The sequence below is a fragment of the Vipera berus genome (assembly GCF_964194415.1).
Source record: "Vipera berus genome assembly, chromosome: 10".
Taxonomy (NCBI): domain Eukaryota; kingdom Metazoa; phylum Chordata; class Lepidosauria; order Squamata; family Viperidae; genus Vipera; species Vipera berus.
The window spans coordinates 4,684,501-4,699,971 of record NC_138213.1 but is presented as its reverse complement, the minus strand read 5'-3'; the positions used below and the strand labels follow the sequence as shown (position 1 = coordinate 4,699,971).

The window sequence follows — 15,471 nt, the reverse complement described above, 5'->3', positions numbered from 1 at the left end:
GCATATTATTTGGCGCTGCGTATTTGTGAGTGAAACTGGCAATCGAGAAAGGGATGGTGCCATAATAGGCCATAAAGATTCATAAAGAGCATTAACCTCCCCTGTCAATCTGCTAATTGGAAATAAGTTTTTTAGGACCACAAATCAAAACTATGACTTTCTCGGTGCAAGGCTTACTTTTTTTTTCTTTTTGCAGCCCAAGGTATAATGCAACCCTGCACACAAATAACAGCCATTTTTACAACACAGTAGACGATACTAATAGCAGCCCATATTTTATTTCTTCAGTGAGAAGCACTGGAACTCAAAGCTACCAGGGCCTTGGAAACAAAAAAAAATATGATGCATTACTACATTCCAACATGTCAATCTACGGGTTTTAAAGTTCTCAAAGTTAGGAATTAATCCAACATATCTGAAGGATGTCTAATTGGTCAAGGTTGATGTAGAGATATGGATGTTGAGGCATGGAGAGTGCTGATCCATAGAGTGGCCGAGGGTTGGACGGAACTGAATGGCTGATGACAACCATGATGTAGAGATTTTTCTAGAATCATTTACTGTGAGCTGCATAGCTTCCCTGTATATGTCAGTCCTACAGAGTAAGGCCTGTTACTGTTCCACAAGATACTGAACACCTGGTTGTTTCCCAAGGATTTGTGCCAGGTTGTAGGAGATGGAGTGGCAGAACCTTGGGGTGGCGTCAAAAGAGGAATCAGCCTACAATCCCTATGTAGCCAGAAGCAGACCGTCCAACCCTCCACGAATTTCATTGAACTTTATCTAACTCTAAGCAGGTGCTAACTATTGGTTGAGAATATAGCTGTTCTTAGGCCTGATTAGCAATAAATCAGTTTAATTGGACACGATCTTTCATGCTTGACAAAGTAGGTAGCTGAGCTTTGCTATTCTTGGTGTACTTTTTAAAGGTAAGTAGGATTACTGCATTGTTTATCTTTGATTCTTGATCATTAGTCATACATTCCAAAACTTGTTTCCACCAAACACAATTATTCGACCATTTAGTATTTGGGATTAACTGATACGATTATTACAGCCTCCCAAAAGAGATCCTTCTCTGTGTCCCAACTGGCCATTAAGAAGGTCCAGATCCAGCAGAATTTGTCCAGTTATTACTTCTGGGACAAGGTGACCAAGTAGATGAGATTGTTATTGCATATTTTTTTTTGGTATATTTTTGTATTCATAGGGACCAATAGATAATGGTTGTTACCATTTTGCACTTACTGGCTTGTTATCCACCGTGAGTGACAGATTGATTTTCTGTTAGCTAAGAGACTTGAAGAAATATCATTGGAGTCAGCAGGCAGAGGTTGGTGGTGTTATCTTTGTCTCACACTGCTTTGATTGAATCATAGGTTGTGAACTGTTATTGTGATCAGACTGACAGCCCGTTCTGGTAAATCCAATTTTTAACCATCACTTTCTCACTATCGTTTGCGAGATGGGACTTTTTTTTCCCCCTTCTTCTTCTTCTTCTTCAATCATTTCGTTTCTGATAGTTCTGTAATGCTGTCATGACCTACAATCAACAGGGAAAGAAAACTGAACGGTGCGGCAGCCATTTTGCGAGAGCGGCATGACACGCTCTTAACATTTCAAATATGCTCAAGTGAACTCTTTATTTATTTATTTACTTATATCCCATCTTGTACGTTTTTATAAACAACTCAAGGGAACCAATATATCTAGTGCTCCTTCCTCCTCCCTATTTTCCCCACAACAACAGCCCTGCAATTGGCCCAAAGTCACCCAGCTGGTTTTCATGCCTAAAAGCAGGACTAGAACTCACCGTCTCCTAGTGATTGGCCCAACGTCACCCAGGGGGCTTACTTGCTAAGGTGGGACTAGAACTCGTGTCATCCTGTTTTCCACTTTGGTGCTTAACCACTAGTCCAAACTGTCTTTCTTCAAATAAAGGTTTGTCTCTTCACCCACAATAATAAAGAAGTAAAACTGAGAACAGAAAAACAAAAGAGTTAAATGCAACTCATCTGAACATGATCATTCTGTATCTATCAAACATTTATCAATTTAAAGTCTTAGAACAATTCTTGAAAACTTTATAGCAATTACACAGCCTCTGGCATTTAGGAACAATTAATAAAACATTTAGATCTGCTGCTAAATTACCTAAGTAGCCTCTTCCTGGCAGTGATAGAAGTAAAAGTGCTAGCTAATATTACATTGCCATATGCTGCAGGTTGAAGAACTATGAGGACCCAATAAACAGAGCTTGATGGAACTATATAAATATTTAAAACTTTTAGGAGAATAGTGGCAGGCAAAGAAGGCAACACAAATTTGATTAAGCTGCCATCTTCTGGTCAGGCCAGGCATTTTGTGAAGAAGAATTAAAATGAGAAAGAAGGCAAAAAGCAAGTCAAATTTAGCTAAGGAGAAATTTATAGAGCTTTCTCATTGAGTCAACCGAAAGCCTCTATTGTGGGTGAGAGGAAGGAAGGGAGGAAGGAAGGAAGGAAGGAAGGAAGGAAGGAAGGAAGGAAGGAAGGAAGGAAGGAAGGAAGGAAGGAAGGAAGGAGATAGGAGAGAAAAAGGAAGGAAGGAGGGAGGGAGGGAGGGAGGGAGATGGAAGGGAGGGAGGGAGGGAGGAAGGAAGGAGATAGGAGAGAAAAAGGAAGGAAGGAAGGAGGGAGGGAGGGAGATGGAAGGGAGGGAAGGAGGAAGGGAGGAAGGAAGGAAGGAAGGAAGGAAGGAAGGAAGGAAGGAAGGAAGGAAGGAAGGAAGGAAGGAAGGAAGGAAGGAAGGATAGGAGAGAAAAAGGAAGGAAGGAAGGAGGGAGGGAGGAAGGGAGGGAGGGAGGGAGGGAGGAAGGAAGGAAGGAAGGAAGGAAGGAAGGAAGGAAGGAAGGAAGGAAGGAAGGAAGGAAGGAAGGAAGATGTTTTTGCTCATTGGAGAAGATTCCGCTGAAATATTTGCTTTTCACTTCCGGCTTCTGCCTTCACACTTTTTTTTTAACAGGGGGTCATTGTGACATCCTGTGCTGCAGAGAGTTTAGGAGAAAGGGACACTTTTAGTACTTTTTTTTACAGCACACACACACCCTTTTGTTTTTTGCACAGAGAGGATTTGGCTGTGTTGATAAAGTTTTTAAACCAAGAAGGATACCGGTTGTGTCAATATCTCCCAAGGTGCTTTAACACATATTCATCTTGTCATATTGCTGAATAAATAGATAGGGAAGTCAAACCAACTGCAGGAGAAGCACAAAGTAGCTCAGGTGATACATAGCGTTTGTTGTACTTCAATTACCTTCTTTGTATAATGTCAGGAGGTAAAAGCTAACAAACCATAACTTTTCTTGACATTTCCTCCCTCCAGTGACCAGTGATGGATTTGCCTTGGAAAACATTCATCATTTTGCAGCAGGGTAAAAGTCTTTTTTTTTAAAGAAAAGAAGAAGAAAAACGAGGAGAGGAGAGGAAAGGAGAAGAAGGAAGGAAGGAAGGAAGGAAGGAAGGAAGGAAGGAAGGAAGGAAGGAAGGAAGGAAGGAAGGAAGGAAGGAAGATATAAATACAGAATGTTCAACTCCTATCTGCAAAGAGGCCTTTCTTGTTTTAGAACTAAGGAGAAATTTCCAAGAACTAAGAAAAAATTTCCAAGAACTAAGGAGAAATTTCCTGACAGAACAATTAATCAATCAGGTTGACTTGCCTCCAGAAATGGTGGGTGCTCCAACACTGGAAGAGATTGTCCAACCATTTGTCTGAAATGATATAGGGTGTTCTGCTTGAGTAGGGGTTGGACTAGAAGGCCTCCAAGGTCCCTTCCAAATCTATTTTTCTGTTAAGAGATCAAATGAGACTTTAAAAGCTGCTTCACTCTTCAGAAAAGCTGTAGTTGAGGAAACTCTGACTGGACAGAAATTGCCAGCCTTTCCTTCAAGTACCTTCATAAGGAGGGGGAAAAAAGAGTTACCATGGAAAATTCAAGATCAAAGTTTTGGACATCGATGGTTTAAATATACAGCAGGAGAAAGCGAGAAGAAGGAACACACTACGTTTGGTGCAAAAAAATAATAATCATATTGTGGATATTCAGATAAGGAGCTACATCTTTGCCCCGGACGTTTGCTCAAAAGATTTCATTCTCATGCAAATCTGACAAGATGGAACAGAAGACTGGAAATTAACCAGACGTTGTGGAACATGATGACTGATAATACAAATATTTCCTCTCTATTATCAGGAGGAGCATAGATGCGCAGTAGTCGTTGTTGTTTTTTTTAAATAAAAGATGGACTAAGATTAAGTGCCTGAAAGATGGAGAATGGAAATGAGTAAGTGGACAGGAGACAAAGACAAAGTCTAAAATATTTCTGGCTTGGCAATACAGCCTAATTCTTTGTACAAATACAAACCTTGAAAAGACCCTTTTGATTGAGGGCATGACAAGGGGAGAAAAGGATTAGAGTTCCCATCCTTTTCCCAGCTTTCCAAACATGAAATTTCTCCTGTGTCTACCAGTCAGAATTTTTGAATCCTAAAGGGAGACTGATATAGCTATTTCAAACTTACTTGTTCTCTTATTTGAGAACAAATAAGTTTGAAATAGCTATATCAATCTCCCTTTAATTCTTTGTTAGCAATGCAAAAAAAATTTAGGCAAATAATGATTGTCGCAGTTGCGACTGCCGTCTGTGGACGGCCCGAGTTTGGGCTGATACAGGCAAAAAGATTTGGCCCGTATTTGGGCCAACAAGGTGTTCAAAATACTCAATATATATATATATATATATATATATTATATATTATTTATTTATTTAATTTAATTTGTATACCGCCCTTCTCCCGAAGGACTCAGGGCGGTGAACAGGGCCATAAATACCAAAATAACCAAAATACAAAATTAAAAACAAATTAAACCTTAGTGCCCAAATGTAAAAATAAATTATATTAAAACAATTAATATATATATATATACTGTGTGTATATATATAACCAGTCCCACGTTAGAACTCCAAACCAACTTAATAAAATTCATTTGTGGACATTGACCAATCACATATAGAACTGCAAAATACCGCAAAAGAGCATTAAATATTAAACACGAAACAAAAACAAGAAGGATACAGCAAATAAGTGGCAACAGAGAAATAGTGTTGGCTACTCTTATGATGTAAAGTAACAGCTGCCATTCCAGATGGACAAGTTTTAATTTCTGGGCTCCATTTCCTGCATTTTATATCATGCAGTACAATCCATGTAGTACCTTCCAGTAGTACAGTAGAACCGATATTTAAACATTGAAATGGAAAAGTTTCCTCTTGATGTCTGACCAGTTTTTGGTCAGAGTTAAATACCTTCAATTTAGGATTAATCTCATGTTGCTAGCATCCTTCTCGGATACGATCTGTTGCCTGCAATATCTGTCTCTGAATATTGACAGCCTAAATACAGGCCAGCCAAGAATGCTAAAAGTTCAGGTCCTTTCATTACTGCTGACAAGTCCTCAGGGAATACTATTTTAACTTTCTGCTGTTTCTTCAGTTCTGAAGAGTAATGGTACACCCAGTTGCTTTTCATTCTGTTCTAGAAAAGGTATCCAAAACACAGCTTTCTGGAAAATATTACTCCCTCTCTCAGCAATCCATTCTCAGCTCTTATTTTCACAGAAGATGTTTTAGGTGTCTACCTTACATTAGAAATATTAGGGAGGGAAGGCAGGAAGGAAGGGAGGGAGGGAGGGAGGGAGGGAGGGAGGGAGGGAGAAAGAGCAAGAAGGGAGAAAAAGAAGGGGGAGAAAGAAGGAAGGGAGTTTTTTTGTGCAGAAATGCTCTCCAACAGGGGTCCCCAACCCCTGCTCTGTGGACCACTACTGGGCCGCGGCACGCCAGCAACCGGTCCGCACAAACAAAGCCCCATCCTTGGGATGCAGGCAGCACACAAAACCACACACTCTCTGGTCCACAGAAAAGCTTCTCTACCTGGTGCCCAAAAGGTTGGGGACCTCTGCTCTAGAAACCATTTAATAATTCTTCACAGAGCACCCCCAAAAACCTACCATTAGAAGTATCCTCTCCAAAGTATTTCCAAAGCATTTAAAAACAGCAGAAGCCAAGAGCAGACCAGTCGATAACTCTATGTCAGCTCCTCAAACTATCCAAGCCAGGAAGCAGGAACTGACTCACATAGGATATAATAGCAGAATTTGGAAAGCCTGGCAGAGTATCCCTTGGCCCCTTTTATACTAATCTCTCCAAGGACTGGGTGGTTGTTTACTGAATAGTACCTGCATGCCTTTGCTAATTTATCTCCAAGCTCTTCTACAATCTGGATGATTGGTTTGGATTACAGTTACAATTCCCAGAATCCTTAGCACTACATTGAAAGCTCGGGAATCCTGTAAGCCTACCTGGCCAGTTCTAGATTGTCTACTCGTCAAGTTAGTTGATACCAGTTGACGCTAGAAAGCTTAAGATCAGATCTGAACTCTTCCTGGTGGTTCAAATCTCTGTTGAAAGTAATAAAGCTGATATTACTGTTTCATCTTTTCATTAAGCCAAGGATATTTTATAAAAACCATTCTTATTAAATCTTCACATAGATGCACGCCTGTACACTAAAACAGCTTTAAAAAAACACACCAACTTTGCATATTCCAAGTTCTTGCCCTGTCGACAAGAAACCACTTCACTGATTTTTCACCGGCAAAGAAAATTTGCAAGAAAGTTGCTGAGGGGCTTCTATTATTATTTGGGGGGGAGACATCTTTCTCTCCAATTATTTCAACAAAGGCACCTTTCAAGCTATAGAAAACGATGCCATTTTCTTCTGCCAGCTTTGTGGCGCACACTCGCATGCAGGCACGGATACACAGAGAATCACTGTGATGCTAAACATTGTCCACAATTGTTATGGAAATCCATTTCTCTGTGTGCTGTTGTCATGGCAGCTGAAGATCAAGAAAACGTATGTCCCATACAGTCATTTGTACTGATTTGGAAAACAGTGAAAAAACAGTCAAATACACCCCAGTCTCATTTCAAAAACCCAGGCTGGTTTTCAACTTACGGTTGTTGTGTGATTGTTTTAAGCACACACCCCTTTTTTTAAAGTCATTGTCTGATTTGATCTAGGCTTGCATTATGATTTCTGCTTTTTTTTAATGTGACATGATTTATTTTAATGGCCAAAAAATATGCTGACAGCTTCAAGATGCACAGGGCCTACCTGCAGAAGCGAAGCCGTTACGGTGTGTGTTTTGTGCGTAAATTTGAACACTGATAGATTTTAATTTTAGCAGCCTCTCCCGCCACATTAAAAAGCTAAGTCACAAGCACAGATTAAAGGACAGGAAATTACTTTGTTGCACTGAATCTGTTCCCCAACAAGGTGGAGCTCAGATAAAAAAGCTTTTTAAAAAAACCAAATGCAATTTATTTGCGACTTAGAGGTGAATTAAAGGCCTTAGACAGAGTCTTCAGTGCCTGATACACCAAGTACATGGGTATACTTCAAATCTTTTTAGGCAGCAAAGTCTTCCAGCGGTCTCCCTCGTTCCTTCCAAAGAAAGACATTGCAATGCATACATGCCACCACCATTTTCTCTGCCTGAAGCAACTGTGGGAATAAATGAATGGAAGTTCCTAAAACGGGAGAAACCCTTTCTTGTGAGTTACACTAAATTGATGTGATTTTAGTTTTGTTAGTTGTTTTTTTTTAAAGTGGGTACTTATTTGTTTATCCAATACATATGCTACTTTTCAAAAGCCAGCTGTGTAAAAAGACACAGTGAAAAGAAAATAATTAAATTGCACAATGTTTCGAATAGTGGCGGCTTTGGAATTCTGTTTTTGACTTGAACGGTTAGCTCATTCATTCGTTAGATGAATTGGTGATGAAAAGCATTTTGATTGCTAATAAATCCATCAGCTGACCCCCCTCTCTCCCCCCCCCCACTCTCTGTGCGTTTGTGTGTATGTGTGTTTGTATGCGCGTGTGCATTGCTCAGTTTATTCTGGAGAGGGAGCCAGTCTAAAAAGAATGCCTAAACAGAATAGAGATTTCTTGCAAAAGTCGCGCTGCTTCCATCGCTTAGTAGGCTGGCCCAGAAGTTGGTAAAAGCCAGAGAAACTCTATTTTAATTTCACTTTCTAAATGGCTGCTTCTCCCTCGTTCCCGGTAGATCTCTCTTAATGCTTTTTTTTACTTATTTATTAATAATTATTCATAAAATAGAATTTACATAGTAATTATTAATAAATAACATTAATAACAGAATAACAAAGTTGGAAGGGAGCTTGGAGATCTTCTAGTCCAACGCCCCGCTCAAGCAGGAAACCCTTAATGGATGATTAATTTGATTATTCATAAAGAACATGTTACTGTGATGAGGTTTTTTTAATACCATAAATTAAAAGTATTCATTCAATACGAATGCTTTCAAAAAAAATAAATTAAAAATTGCAACTTGAAGTGCCATCTAAAAAGAGGCATGCTCCTTGCTGAAAATGGAAGGGAGAATGCTTCTCCTGAAGCAATTACCGTACTGATGAATTGGCTTCTAAAAATAGAACATGCTTCTTGTTTCAAAATGAGATTTTTTTTCCTCCTCCTTAATCCATTGATCAGCTAAAACTCACATATTCAATTTACAATGTTAGCTTTGTCCATTTACCGGCTAAAAAACCCATATCTTTAATTTAATAAATACGGAGCTCAGCTTTCGATATTCCATCACTCCATCTCCTAACACACACATACACACCCAGTCATTTGCTACAGGAACTTCGCCATGTGGTGAACAATTATGAAATCTGGAACTCCTTGAATACACAGATGAATCATGAACGGACACAGGGAGCAAGCAACTTGCAAATTTGAGCCAACACCGGCTTCTCTCTGTGTTAAGAACCGATTCAATTCCAGGTCATCTGACCTGTCCAATCTATTGGTCAAATTGACAACAACAACAACAACAAAACAGCTTTCTGATTTGGATTCGTGCCGGTATTCATATTATCAATAAGAATCTCATTAAATGAGGCATTGCTTTGTCTTCATGGAGAATGAAATGATAAATTGGCTGGGGAGGTGATTTAAGGAAGGAGGTGGCTGGCCTAAGCTGTCTCTCAGCCAGAATGAGAGAATCCAGCTTTAACAACAACAAAAAAGACAGAACTCATTCCAGCTATGAAGTCGAACCAATAAGAGAGATTGATGGTTATTCAAATGGATATCAGAAGTACATTCAGATGGTTCATCTCTAGAAAGTGTGGCGCTACCAGGAGAGAGAGAAAAATGCCTTGCACTTGTTTGAGAATAACACATCCCAAAGAGCTGAATTAAAACCAAGAGGTCATTGCAGCCTCCAATCATAATGATATGTTAATAGCATTCTAATGAGGGGATCATAAATGAACATTAAAATTGGTTTGGCGTTTGCTATTTCAGGCCGTAACGGTTTCCAGAGGATATGTCGATGGATTCCAGTCAGCCCACTATTTAGATGAAATTGGTTTTTGGCATTGTGATCCTGGATCCTTAAAGGCCCAATAATTGGATAGTATTATCTTCTCCGTAATTCCATGCTGAATTTTTTCCCCCTCTCTTCTCCTGCTGTATTTCTACAGAGATGACAACTTTGAGTGGTTCCATTAGGAAGGAAGCCTAGAAAAGAAGGGCAGGAAAATACGCCTCAAAAGCTAAACTAAAACTCATGAAGAAGGAAGTTGTGTTGGGTTCAAGAGCTATGCTTGTCTTCCCTTGCTCTGCTTCTGACTCAGTTTGATGGAGCAGAATTTATTTGGGGCATTTGGACAAAAAAGGAGAGAGAATTTTCAAGAAAGACTCATGAGAAAAGTGTGTTTTTGGTTATTTAATTACAGGGTGACCTAAGGTTGTGGGTGTGGGTGTGAATGTAGTGAACTATAACTAAATGGGTTTTGACCCTTTCAGATACCTTTAAATAATTTTTCGGGTGGCCCTAATTGCCCAAGTCTTGGAGTAGAATGGAATGGAGAGGGAGGGGGAGACCATTTATTAAATTATTTAATAAGCTACATCCTGATTTATTCCCAGTGCTGTCATGCATCCAGCTTCCTGCGATTCCAATCAATTCATGCACTACTCTTCATTTCATCAAATAAAAAAAAAATCAAAACAGAGACTCACAGCCATTGTGTTTAAATAAACCAGATATATGTTGACACTAATCTTTTTAACAGCAGGGGATACTAATTTATCTAATCAATATTATAACTGGTACAGAGGGGATATGTTCACGGAGCTGTTTTAAAAAGAAATTAGTTCTGAGAACATTTGCCTAGTTACGATACATTAACACTTTCTAACCATTTGACATTTTTACCCTAGAGAGCTTGCATAGCTCCAGATGGTCACTAGATGGCAGCAGAGAGTTAGAATGTTGTCTACTCTGGGCTGCCATCTAGTGGATTTCTAGGCCTCTGCATTCTAGGCATAGTATAATTCAAAATAACCAATCATTAGGTCAATGAATAGGAACATGAGAAGATTTTTTTTTCTTTCGTTTCATTTCCTGGGTGTTGTGATGGGGCCATTTTGAAGTGTTCCTTTATAGGCCGGCTTAAGACTGCTTCAGAGCTTAAGGAAGTGTGCATTTCCTGCCCCAGAATGTTTGCTTTTACAATACACAGACAAAACATGTAGAGTTTGGGTGGCCTTTAAATTTATAAATAATATATAAATGCCAGGACTAAAATGAATCGTGGCTGAGTTTGATGTGATGTGGGAAACTAGCCATAGTTTCCATCTTCTGTCAACATCTGAAATGCTTATAATGCAAGATAATATTTTGGACACTGGGTGGAATGTATTGCATGTCATACATTATGCATTAATTATTAAGGAATCTAATAACTCTGCTTGGTTTTTTTTGGGGGGGAGGGGAAGGTTACTATTTTGGAACCTGCCTTACTGCGGCTGCAGTAGGAAAAAAATTTTTCCCAGTCCAACCTGCAGATGGAAGAAATTCTAACCGGTTCCAGAAAAATACATCCTGTCCCTGGACTCCTGCAATTTCCCTAATTGTTTAATATATTTGTCAACAAAACGCTGTACTTCACACCTAGGTGATACCATCTGAAATCTGTTAACCATAAAGCTCCGATTAAATCTGACCTTTAGAGGCAGGTTCCTTAAATCAAATAAAATCTCTTCAGCAGAACAAACACTCTAGCAGATGTCACCCATATGCATATTTGAGATAAACATGGTTATTGCTTTGAGGTGCCATATTACACATATTCTCAAGCTGTAACATTCCTTTTGTCCCTTATCTGCTAAAATGAATTATTAGCTTTGTTTCCACTGCATTCAGATGGGCAGCCACCTGTTGTCAACAGAATAATTCATCTCAGAAGTGAATAATTCATCTCTGAAGGAGCTTCTTTCCCGTTTCAAGACGTAATAGTTCTCCATTCAACAAATTCTAAGGGACTTTTTTCTTCCTTTTTTTCTCTCTGCCACTTCCCTTTACCTTTACCTTTTTACTATAAATAATGGGCTAATGCAAATTTTAAAAGACTTACGATACAGTCCTGAATCTGAACTCTTAGAGGATCAATGATCGTCACGCTTATCCTTATGGATAATATAAGAGCCGTGGTGGCGCAGTGGTTAGAATACAGTATTGCAGGCTAACTGTGCATTCCACTGCCAGCAGTTCGAGCCTCACTGGCTCAAGGTTGACTCAGCCTTCCATCCTTCTGAGGTCAGTAAAATGAGGACCCAGACTGTTGGGGGCAACAGGCTGACTTGGTAAAACCACTTAGAGGGGACTGTAAAGGATTGTGAAGTGGTATGTAAGTCTAATTGCCTTGCTCTTTCTTTCTTTCTTTCTTTCTTTCTTTCTTTCTTTCTTTCTTTCTTTCTTTCTTTCATTCATTCTTTCTTTCTATGCATTCATCATGAAGAAAATCTATCTATAAGGTCACTAGTTGCCAAAAATGACTTGATGACACATAATCAATTAATCAACGTGCATACATGCTAAACACAACTACAGTCATCAAAATGTTGCTTTAGATTTTTTGCTTCTGCAACAGTCGTAACTTGAAATGGTTGCTAAACAAACAGCCCTAAGTCAAGGGTCTATTTTAAACCCTTCTAGCCAAAATACACTTATAAAGTTAGAGATCTGGAGAAAGCTCTATTTTAAAAAAATACTCATGAATAAGTCATCATAATTTTTTCCCTTTCCTCTGCAGCATAAATCTATTTCATACAAGAAAATTTTAGCTTCTTAATGACATAGTCTAGCCACACCATATTATTGCACATTAGAAGTAATTTGTTTTCCAACTGTAATAGGGGAAAGTAATGCATTCAAATTAAAATTGATTTACGTTTTTTTAATTTACTCCATGTGGCTAGTGGTGGGAAGGGGACTTAGTTTTGGGGAGTATTTTTACAGGCTGAAAGGGGGGGGGGAAGTTCTCATTTTTAAAACAGGCAACATGATTTAGAGTTGCCTAATATGCAAAGAACAATTAAATTGTCAAGTTATTTGCATAAACTGAATGCTTTTAAACTGAACGACTCCGGAACCTCTTATTATAAACATACTCAAATCCAACCAGCAGTCAACACTGTTAAAATTATTTTTTTAATCAAGAAACTTTTACCAAATGCATAGATGAATACATTATAAAAGATCCACCAATTAGTTATACATTCAAGAGTAATGTTTTATGACTTATATTTTATTCACACACCCTATGATAATTTATGTAATAGTTTAAAGAAAGGCCATAAAAACATCTATTTGCTAGTATATAATGTTAAGACAGGGGAAATAAAATATTTTGTGTTGTTGAGGGTCAGGGAATTCTAATCTAATTCTAATCTAGAATCATTTCTCTCTCTCTTACACACACACACACTCCCTCTTGGACTTCTTGGAAGAATAACAACACACGTACAGTATTTTTTTATCCTTGGTGGGAAAACTGAGCTTCTAGAGAAGACAAGAGTGGGATATTGAAACTTACCTTATAGAATCAATTTTAGAAAAGTGATGGATCTAACTCCCCCTTTGGAGAGCTTGACAATTCCTGGAAGTCTTGCTTCTGGGTCCTTGATTTCTTTTACATCACTGCCATCTAGTGTCCCAGTTCAAAATGATCAAAACAATCATTTTTTGAACAGAATACAGAACAGACTTGGAAGGGACCTTGGAGGTCTTCTAATCCAGCTCAAGCAAGAAGCCCTGTAACATTCTGGACAAATGGCTGTCCAGCCTTTTGTAAAAAAAGCAAAAAACAAAAAAAAAACCCTCCAGTGATGAAACACCCACCACTTCCAGAGGCAAGCTGTTCCACAGATTAGTTGTTCTCACTGTCAGGAAATTTCTCCTTAGTTCTAGTATCTCTCTTTAGTGATCTTCCACCTGTTGCTCAAGTCTTCCCTTCCTTGTGCCTTTCTGGAAACATTGAGTTGGTCCTCTTGAACCAAGCGACTTTTGGGCAAAAGGATCAGTTACCTAGAGAGACAGTAGACTCTGTTTCACTAGATGTGGTTCAGTGGAGGCTATACAACTATTTGTCTGGTACGGCTTAATCTGGATTCCTACATATAGCAGGGAGTGGGACTTGAGGAACTCAATGCTTCTTTTCAAATTTAAGGTTTTATGACCCCACAGGCTTCTCCAGTTTCTCTCCATCTAAAATGGTTAAATATGATATCTAATACCCTAGAAATATGTCTGTGTATAGTTAATGAACATACACATACACATACATATACATATACATATACATATATATATCTTCAGTTCTTTGGTGCGGTAATTTTTACTCTTAGAATCAACAATGTTTATGCGTAGAGTTAAGAGCTCCCTCTTGGTCACGCACGAGTTACTGTTCAATACATTACTCACAAGAGTGGCTGGATGCCAAATGAATCTGACTTAGGAGACTTGTCAAAACTTGTCCAGTTGACACGAAGAATGCCGCTACGTGAATGCCCAGGACATTACATTTGCCTGGGAATCTAACAACTCTCCAACTTCCGAGCAGTTACATGATACCAAATTACTCATCAGAAGAATTCAGACTTGTTTATATATCAGAGATTGGAGAAGTTCTAGTTACTATCTTGAAAAGTGCCCTGGATTGGGGGGGAAAAAAGAGCTAACCCACAGATCAGGGGTAGAAGGTTATACCTTTGGTTACAAGGTTTGATGCACTAAAATTAAAAAAAAGAAAAGAAAAAAGGATTAAATAGCAGATGTGGGAAGAACCACGCTTGGCAAGGGACCACAAACTTCGCCATCACTCTTCCACTTGGGTGGGAAGGTTACAGAAGGCTGTATGCTAGGAATCGTGAGAACGTTCTGAGATTGGAGGAAACCTATCAAACAATTGCTTCTTCTCAGAAAACAAAAACACACACAACCCAAAATTTCATAGAACCAGATAGTTCCAGATAGAACACCTTTGTCTAAAACCAGCTTTTCTTTTTGTGAAACATTTTCTGCTTCTGATCAGAATATGCATTTCTCTCTGAAGAGTTCAGTACGTACCATGCAACAGAAGATGGAGTGTCCCACCTTTGGGTGGATCAGTAACTGCAGATGGTCACCGGCTGCCCCCTAGCTTGATGGATCTCTTGGTCAATTATGAAAGGAAAGTAACATAGTTTGTCTACTTTAGAGAAAACTGCATGGAGAAACTGTTTTTTTTATATGTTGCTAAACCATATTGAACTTTTATTTATTAAGTAAACCAGGTATGGGCAAATTGTCCAAGAGATATATTCCAAATTTTAGCAAAGCTGGAAGTCTGAGTTTAGCAAAGCTGGTTACTGAATTTGAGGGGCAGTTTTAGGATATCTCTTTGCTTTTGACTGTGGTATCTTTGAAGAGTTGCATAACACTTTTTTATAGTTGTATCTCCTCAGGGTCTGTTTTCGGCAATCATGGTCAGTGAAACCATTAAGGAAACCTACAAGCTGCAAATGACTCCACAGAAATTGGTTTCTCCCCTTTGTAAGAAGCCACCTTTGTCTGCCTTTGCTAAAATGCTGAGTCATAAACTGAGGTTGGCCACACATCATGGCTGGGTCTCCATTATATGCCAAGTCATAACGTTGTTCATACCATGTTGGTTTTGTGTGATGTGTGAACTCAACCATGGTCTCTTTGTTGATTGGATCTGCTTCGGCCTAAATCTCTATTGCCTGTTGGGAGATCCCTACTTGGCTGACCCACTTTTACCCTTCTTTAGTGACCAATGTAGAGACAGTTTGCTATAATTATAATTATTGCTATAATCAGAGAAATGTAAATAAGTTTGGGATCTTACCATTTTTCTGCCAGGATTTCAACCCGCAAGGCCAGCTGTGGAATTTTGTGAGTTGAAGTCCGTACATCTTAAAGTTGCCAAGGTTGAAAAACACTGTTCTAGACTTGCCAAATCATATCTAGCTTTTCCTGAACTAGGAAAA

At 38.9% G+C, this 15,471-nt stretch overlaps 1 long non-coding RNA gene across 1 annotated transcript; it reads right to left on the bottom strand.

Annotated features, from left to right (window-relative positions):
* Positions 1-265: 265 nt before the first annotated feature.
* LOC308672523 lies at positions 266-13,493 on the bottom strand. Its single transcript, XR_014027443.1, has 4 exons — positions 13,017-13,493; positions 3,698-3,826; positions 1,814-1,977; positions 266-1,543 (listed from the first exon to the last, which is right to left on the bottom strand). It is a non-coding gene; the product is annotated as an uncharacterized lncRNA (long non-coding RNA).
* Positions 13,494-15,471: the final 1,978 nt, after the last annotated feature.